Here is a 9,347-nt window from a genome sequence, read left to right as displayed (position 1 = left end):
ATCATTTTCAATTTTTTTTACGCGTTAACAACTACTAGGAACTAAATAACGCACATATTAGTTTCTAGGAATAGTAAGTCATTTTGCTAGACTTACTCGAGTATTGATATGCAGGTATGTATGTGGGATTTGCACACTTGGAAGTTGAAGCTCAAACTTTCTTTTTGGCACTAAAGAGAATGACATAATTTGCATATTATCGTTTTTACTTGATTTGTGATTGACCTTTTCTTTTAGGATTTTCTAGCAATGTGGGCAGGTAGAAGCCTTTGCGCACCACACTTGTTTAGGCTTTAGCATTTTTCTTGTTTAGCTAGCTTCTGAAAGATAATAAAAGAGAGAGTGGGGTTGCAATCCATTAAAACCACAACAACAAGAACCACCACCATACCCTAAAAACCACCACTTTGTAAAGAAGATTTTACTTGACATTACCATAAACGCATGGGACCCAATTTTTCATAGTGATCATCACATTTTGTTTACATATCCGACACGGAGCTCTAAAAAACCATTCAGTTTATTCATGATTTTCAATTCTAACATCATGAAAAAAAAGATGAAAGGCTGGATTGGTATTGCTGTGCTTTGAAGAAAAAAAAAAAACTACTTCTGTTGTGTTGTGAAAATAAGTAGGAATGGGCAAATGGGTATAGGAACCGCGAATTGGGGTGGGTAATCAAGGTTCGAGACGGGTAAGGGCTGGTTCCTCATTTTTAAAAAGAGAAATAGGGCAGGCCGGGTCAGGCCTTTGAAAATTTAGGGGAGGGCCGGTTCCAAAAATATAGAAAAACGGATACCCGGACCGGCCCGTTTGTAATTGTAATGGACGGACGAGATTGAAGATTAAGCTACCATTCAATCTGAACAGTAAGTTTTACCCTTGGTTCTCTCTCTTGTCTCAAGTCCTCAATTCTGTCAATGGAGACTGGACCTCGAACTCATTCTCTCTCGCCATCAAGCGTGCGTCGTCCCCTCCCCTCTGTTACTCTCCGTCAGTCATCTCCTCCTTTCCGTCACTCTCCGTCAGTCGTCCCCCAAAACCCTCCTCCAACGGTGGTCCAGCACCGGCCCGAGAGGGAGTTCCAGGAAATCTACCCAGATAATGCGAACCCAAGGAAGCTGGTTTCGAGGATAAAGAAGATTCAAGAAGAATTGTCGACTTTGGAAGATCAATGTCGCGAACTTCTTTCAGCCAAACAGACAAATTTTTTATTTTTTAGATAAAATTGGGAAACTTCAATTTTTAATTTTGATTTTTGGGTTTTGGGTTTTGAAGGATTTGATTGATAAGGCTAGGACGACTCTAGTTGGGAACAGAAACCAATTGCATCAACTCCAATGTATTGGTGTGGGCAGGGTCCGTTTCGGGAGCGCCCAGCGGTACAAGTTCCGGGTTGGATTCGGGAAGATCCACGTCGGCGTCTTGTACTTTGACGACGTTGCTTCCTGGAAGAAGTTCAGGAAACCCAGGCATCTGGGTTTCATTAATCTGCAGGTATCGTTGCCTTTTGTTGTAATTTCTCTTCTCCTTACTTTGTCTGAGCAGTCTCAATTGATTTGTTGATGGTTTTTTTATATGAAACTCAGGTGTTATCAATCAATTTTTTGTTATATTATATGTATATATGGAAGTAAGTGGGGAATTTGATTGGTTTTTGATATGAAATTCAAACCTAATACTTTTGAACTATCAGTTCATGTTCTTATAATAGAGTGCTTAATGGAGTTTCTTAGTACAGACTCTATATGTTCTCAAAAGTGGACCTTCATACTGTTAATTATTATTTGTTAAGCGATTAATCGTGTGGGGTTCAAATTAGATGACTGAATTCTTCTCAACTGCTATGTCTCTTGTAATATGGCCAAAGCTTGTCCAATGCCATAAACTGCTAATCTAGCCAGCGCCAGCAACTCTATTCTTTCTTGAAATTGTTCATGTGTTTTCGAAGATTTGTTGATTTACTCTCTACTGATAATAAGATTTGTGAAAAAGGAGTTTGTGACCAAATATTCCTACCATTTATTTGCAGCACTCCCTTGTGCAGCTATAGCACCACTGTTAGCTTGGCAGTTTGTAATTCAGGCTGATATGAAACTCCAGTATTTGTAATGCAATTTTCTGAACATACACATTCAGTTAAATCTCCTGCTCCCCCTCTCCTTATTTTCAAGTTTTGTTGCTTGCCAAAATTGGCGGAAAGGGGGGGAAATGTCTGATTGCATTCTTCTGCGAATGGCTTTAACTGGATTTTTTACTTTAACTAGTTTTAGATTTTCATGATTCATACACCCCTGTTTATTGTTGGACCAAAAATGGCTGTGAGGAATGTATTTCCCTTTATTTTAATCAAGAAGTTATGCAATCGTTGACCCCGAAATTGTATGCATATAGATGTAGACAAGTGTTGTATCAAAATTAAAGTCGTTTGTTTTTAATGTTGCAGCAATGAGAGCTCATACGTAATGGAGGACCTCAAAGAGAAGCTACTTCCACCAAATGTCCCAAAACCTGCATCAGCTGTAAACCTTCACGAAGCATCTTATCGATCATCGGCCTTTGGAAGGCAACCTTTTCAAGGAGTAGATGTTCTGGGGCTGAAGAATATATAAGAATTCATGTCTGTGTTGCTGCTGTGCAATACAGCTTATAAATTACAACAAAAAAAAAAAAAAAAAAAAAAGAAAAGTTTGGACCCTTGGACCTGTCCTGAATCGGCCCGTTTCAAACGGGCAGGATTAAGTTCGGTTCCAAAATTCAAAATCCCTCTACCCGGCCCATTCTGCCCCGTTACTATTTAAAATGGGTAAGGTCCGGTTCCTCCAAAATTGGGCTTAGCCCAGCCTGTGCCCACCCCTAAGAATAAGCAGTTGTGAAATAAAGCAGTAGAGTGTTTGAGAAACATTGTTGTGAAAGTGCTTTTGGAAAAAAAAAAAATAGTATTATAGTGTTTGGTAAACTTTTATGTAAAACAACTGTAAATGTGTGAAATGACCAAAAAGGATATAATATTGGATGTGCCATAAATTTAATTTTCTTAACAAATTAAGATGAATTACTAAATATACTTTATTTTTAAGGAAAAATAATGAAAATAGCTTGAAAATTTTGAGTTTTAACGATAAGGAAAAAAATAAAGGGTAAAGTGAATAGTACCAGGATTGATTTTTTAGTGTAAAAATATGGTTTTTCGTTAAAGTAAACAGTACCAGGAGCTTTTCGTTAAAGTTCCCTTATTTTTAAAAGAACAATATTTATAAATTTTATCTTAAATATTAATTAGTATGACAAACTACTTCAATTAAAATATTTTAGACTAAATAGCTAGGATTCATTAGTACAATATTGTTAATGTACTTGAAAGTAGTGTAATTAGATGCATTCATCAAATTTGCCATTATTCTATTTCTTAATGCTTATATCTCATGTGATCTTCAAACTTGATAATTTTGGTATTCATCATCATCATCATCACTACTATTGCTCTCTTCACAAAAGTCTCTGGGGTCATCAAAATGACGATCACGTTCAGAATACCTTCATATGTAGTTATGAAGAGCCATTGTAACAATGACAATCTTCCCTTGCTTATTGAACGGGTAATTAGGCATATCCCTTAAAATTGTCCGTCTTTTCTTCGATACCCCAAAAGTTCGTTCAATGATGCTTATAAAAGAAGAATGCATGTGGTTGAATACCTTTTTATGACCCGTTGATTTGGGATCCCTACGAAAATCCGGGAGATGATATCTTTCACCTTTATATGGTCCCAAATAACCTCTCATTTGTGGGTACATCTACCAAGTAATATTTTCCTAAAAATTGAAAATTTTGTTTTGTATTGTAATAGTTATACGAAGCAAGTATGTAAAATGTTATAATAAGTATGAAGATTACCATTTGGAGGCTTAGAAAAGTTTAAATTTGGATTCCGTAGCACGAATAGAAAAACCCTTGTATCATGTGCAATGCCTTCCTATCCGACATAAGCAAATGTGAATTGCAGAGGGACTTCACTACTTCCTGTAGCCTCAAGGCACTCCAAGAAGCTAAGAAAGCACTCACTGAATTGTACAAGGCTTAGCAGAACTTCTAGCTCCTTGCAGCAGCTAGTGGAGAAGGGCTCAGCCATGGAGGAATGCATCATGGTGGTTGTTGCAGAGATCCAAAAGTTGGAGGAGCAACTTTCTGCACTAAAGGTTGAGCAGGTAACCCTCTGGAGCAAATTATATCACAAGATTGAAGAAGTGAAGAGGGTCAATCTTGAAGTGGATGATGCTAAAACCCAACTTGCTAATAGCAGCATAGCTTTGGAAGAGCCTGGTCAAATTTTCACCATTATGCAAACTTATCATTCTAGTATAGTTGCTCTTGCTAAGGATGTAAACTTGATAGAATAGGATTTCTATAATTCTCCCATTATGAAATGAAAACTTCTTTGTTTGCTCCAATACTTGTTTATTTACAATATTTGCAATTATTAACTGATCTTGAGCATAACAAGGATTTTCCCCACTTCTTTGAATACTTAAACTTTATCAATGTAACAGTCTCTAACATCCCAAAGAGTTGGTCGATATTTATTTAAAAATTTGGCATTTACTGGATGTTTTAGCAAGGTTCCTTCTAAATCTACCAAGTAATAACCTCATCGGTCTAATACTCTAGTGATTGTAAAAGGGCCTTCCCAAGTGGGACTCCATTTCCCAAAACCTCTAACTTGAGCTCATAAGGGTAGAACTGCCTTTTATACCAACTCTCCTTCCTTGAAGGTTTTCAATTTTACTTTCTTGTTGTATACTCGGGCAACAATTCTCTTTCCTTCTTGGATCTTGTTCAAGGCTTCAATTCGAGCTACATCTAAATCTTCTGTCCCTTGACATATGGCCTGGATATATTCTTCATTATGTAGTCAAAACTAGTTTTCAAGTATCATAAAACTTACGTTAATCTCCATAAGGAGTACAACATCTTGCCCGATGGTTAATGCATAAGGGGTGGTTCCAGTTCCTACTCTCTTTAAGGTTCTATAAGCCCAAAGAGTATCTCCCAACTTCTCATGCCATCTTTTTGGGTTGTCTATCACGATTCTCTTAATAATATTCACCAAGATCTTATTGCTAGCTTCTACTTGACCATTTGATTGAGGGTAATGAGAACTAGACTGGATCATCTTTATCTTGAACTTGTTTGCAAATTCCTCAACTTTTTCCAAGATAAACGATGGCCATTTGTCTGTGACAATTGTCTAGGGCACCCCATATCTGTGTAAAATCTTAGTCTCAATGAACTTCCTCACAACAGTTAAATTAATAGTCTTCACAGCTGAAGCTTCTACCCATTTAGTAAAGTAGTCAGTTGCCATAATTATAAAGGTATGCCCCTTACTGGAGGCTGGATAAATTTGCACGATGAAGCCAATTGCCCAACCTCTAAAGGGCTAAGGTTTTACTATTGGATTCAAGGGTACTGAAGGTATATGTTGAAGAGGTCCATGTCTCTGACATTCGTCAAATCCTATAGCATAAGCTTTACGATCTTTTTTCATATCGGGCCCGAAGTAGCCATATCTCTTCAGCAACCAACTCATCTTAGTTCCAGCTTGGTGTGCTCCACAAATACCTTCATGCACCTTAGCCATCACCCTCATTGACTCTTCTAGGCCTAAACATTTCAATAAAACCTCATATGGAGTCTTTCTTAGTAAGGCTTTGTCCCACATCACAAACTTAGTTGCTTACTGCCTAATCTTCTTACTTGTAAGAGAAAAAAGATCTTTTAAGTACTTAATGAAGAGTGTTCTCCAGTCTTCTATCTCAGGTTCCTTGGTCATTACATTTAGATTGAACCCTCTCTCAAATATGGAAGGGAGATTTCTTCTCTGTACCTCTATACTCACCTTAAACCTTCTTTCTTGAATCTGTGCTTCATAAGCCAACTATGCCATCTCATTGGCAATTAAATTTGCTTATCTGGGAACATGATTGATTGACACTTCAATGCCCCCAATAACTTAACAACTGAGTAGCTGCCAAATAATAACATGCCATTATGATGTGTTTGCACTTGTAGTCTTCATTCAACTGATTAATCACCAACTCAGAATCACCATATATTTCTACCTCAGTTGCCCCTAACTCTATCAAGATTTCAAGGCCAATGATTAATGCTTCGTACCTTGCCCTGTTATTGGTAGTATCTTGGAAATCTAGAAGGAATGAATATCAATTTTAAATCCCCTTTGGATCGATGATAACAATCCCAGCTCCAGCAGCATATTGGGTGCAAGACCCATCAAAATACAACTTCCAAGGAGTGATCCATAGACTAGTTATCCTTCTTACTTCTTGGTGGATCCATTTTTCTTTGCTCGAGTGATCTTTACTAGGTAGGATCCATAAGCTGACCACTTCTAAAGTTCCTGGGATGTTGACATGTTCTTCCTGGGACTTTTGGTGCTCGGACAAAAAGTATACAATTGCTTGTCCCTTTATTGCCTTTTGAGGCACATACTGAAAACTGAACTCTGATAGTGCTAGAATCCATTTCCTAATTCTTCGAGTTAGCATTGGCTTAGACATCATGTATTTGATCACATCAGTCTTGGCAATGATATAGATGTGGCAAGGTAACATGTAATGCCTCAACTTGTAGGTAGTGAAGTACAAAGCCAAACATAGTTTCTTAATTGGAGTATATCTTGTTTCTACCTCAATAAGGATCCTACTAAGATAGTATATTGCTTGCTCCTTCCCACTTCATTGTTTTGAGCCAATAAGCTTTCTATTGACTTCTCCGATGCAAAGATATAGAGCTTCAAAGGTTTCCCCCTCTGAAGGGGCATGAGCACTAGTGGAGAGGCTAGACAAGCCTTTACTCTGTCAAAAGCTTCTTGGTGTTGTGGGCCCCATTCGAACTTATCTTGATTTTTCAACTTTAAGAAAGGAGTCAATGGTTGAATCTTGCTTGCTAAATTAGCAATAAATCTTCTTAAAAAGTTGATCTTTCCTAATAGCCTTTGTAATTGTACTTTGCTGTTAGGGGAATATGAGTCCATTATAACCCGAGCTTTGTTCTTTCTATCTCCACTCTCTTTTTATGAATCAGGAATCCCAAAAAGTTACCCGATCTAACCGCAAATGCACATTTCTTAGGATTCATCTTCAATTTGTGGGTGCTCATTCTTAATAAGGCTTGTCTGAGATCTTCTAAGTGTTGCTCATCAGTTTTAGACTTCACCACAATATCATCACTACATACCTCTATACCATGCTCGATTAAATCATGAAAGATAACATTCATTGCCATTTGATAGGTAACACCAACATTTTTCAGCCCAAATGGCATGACCACATACTCATATGCTCCTACGTGTCCTGGGCACCTAAATGATGTCTTATGTATATCTTCTTTAGCCTTTTTTATCTGATTATATCCAACATTCCCATCCATAAAAGATAGAATTTTATGTTTTGCAACTGGATCTATAGACAGGTCATTGATGGGCATAGAGTATTCATCTTTAGGCGTGGCTTCATTAATGTTTCTATAGTTAACATAACATCGAATGGCATTAGTTACAGTTTTTAATACAGATATAATGTTGGCCAACCACTAGACATACTTTGCAGGCCTAATAAATTCTGCCTTTACCAGCCTCTCAATCTCTTCCTTGACCTTCTCTTCTATCTCTTTCAACATTCTTCTTGGAGCTTGCTTCATAGGCTTGTACCCTTCTTTGATAGGTATTTTGTGTTCTGCTAAGCTAGGGTCCAAACCAGGCATTTCTGTGTAACGTCATGCAAAACAATCTTTAAATTCATGCAAAAGATCCACTATTTTTGCCCGATCTACATCTTCCAACAAGCCATTGATTTGTATTGGCCTTAGATCCTCCTCAGTCCCCAAGTTAATGGTTTCCAATGGGTCTTGTACTTCTGGTGCTGGTTTATCAGGCTTGGTACATAAAAATTCAACTGACTTTGGACCCTCGGGCTCATCCTGTGGTTAGTCAAAGTCATATATACATTCAGCCATGTGAATGGTTACTTCTACTTCTTCTCCCAAAAACTCTTCTCATTCCTTGTCCTTGGTGTCGGAAGTTCCTTTTCCCCACTCTGCCACTTCCTTATTAAGGACCTGACTGCAATCACTTGGTCATTCCTCTTCTGCTCTGACATTATTGGCGTTGGTGGGCTGGGACAATGTAAGGCCTATCCCATTTCTCCTTGGTGAGAGACAATCTTTTTTCCAAGAGTTTTTGGGCTGTCACCTTGGTAAGGCATTCGTTCTTATTAGCTCCTAAACACAGCAAGATCCCAACACTGGGATTGTAAAATTTTGCTTCTTGATAGGAGCATATTCATGCGACTTAAATGGCTTGTTCTCGTGCATTTACGTTATGTTTCTTTAGTTGTTTTAGTACTTTAAGCTATTTTCGTGTGTTTGTAGGTCCATAGGGCTAAAGGAGCAAAAAGATGCATTTTGGAGACTTTTGGAGCACTTTTGGGCTAAGAATGGATAGCTTATGCTTGGAGCCAAAGTGTTGGACGAAATTGAAGACCTAATTGAAGACCAAAGTGTTGGAACCTTGTTCTCTTTAGTTTTAGGACATTTAAACCTTTCCTATATCCTTAGCCGTGCATAACATTCCAACATTTCACTCCTTCATTTCAGCCACACTCCCACATATCATTACTTATCATCACCACTTATCACTTATCACTTAACATGCACCCATCACCTAACACAAAACCTTGCAGCCACATCCATTCCACTTCATTGCACATGCATCTTCATAAATCAGCACATACTCTCACCATTGTCGTGGCTTCCCCTAATCATTCACATGCATCCACTTCATCATATCAACACATTTCAGCCATTCCACATGCATTTCAACTCACATGCACTCATCATCATAACCTAGCTGTCATTCCACTTCATTGCACATGCATCTTCAATTAAATCAGCCACATGCATCACAATACACAACCTAAGCCACATGCACTCCCCTTGCCGTGCACATGCATTTCCTTCATCATTTCACAACCTAATTCACATGCAAACACAATCTGCCATCATTCACACAAAACACCATCATTGCCGTGCATCCCATTCCATCTCCCATTTCAGATTGCATTCCAATCATTCCAACCAAGCCACATGCACTCCCTTTAATTAATCCAACCTAGCTGTCATGTTTCCCCTTTCATCATTCCCTCACATTCTTTAATTCAGCCAACACATGCTTTCACATGCATTTTCAGCACCAAAGAAGCCATTACCGTGCACATTCACCTTCATTTCCAGATTGTCCCCTTGCACATGCAGCCACATATTCATT

At 38.1% G+C, this 9,347-nt stretch overlaps 1 long non-coding RNA gene across 1 annotated transcript; it reads left to right on the top strand.

Annotated features, from left to right (window-relative positions):
- The first annotated feature begins 1,039 nt into the window (after positions 1-1,039).
- LOC137713679 (uncharacterized) lies at positions 1,040-2,582 on the top strand. The gene is made up of 3 exons (XR_011065326.1): positions 1,040-1,177; positions 1,280-1,498; positions 2,448-2,582. It is a non-coding gene; the product is annotated as an uncharacterized lncRNA (long non-coding RNA).
- Positions 2,583-9,347: the final 6,765 nt, after the last annotated feature.

The sequence above is a fragment of the Pyrus communis genome, chromosome 13 (genome assembly GCF_963583255.1).
Source record: "Pyrus communis chromosome 13, drPyrComm1.1, whole genome shotgun sequence".
Lineage (NCBI taxonomy): Eukaryota > Viridiplantae > Streptophyta > Magnoliopsida > Rosales > Rosaceae > Pyrus > Pyrus communis.
This window is presented reverse-complemented; position numbering and strand designations above follow the sequence as displayed.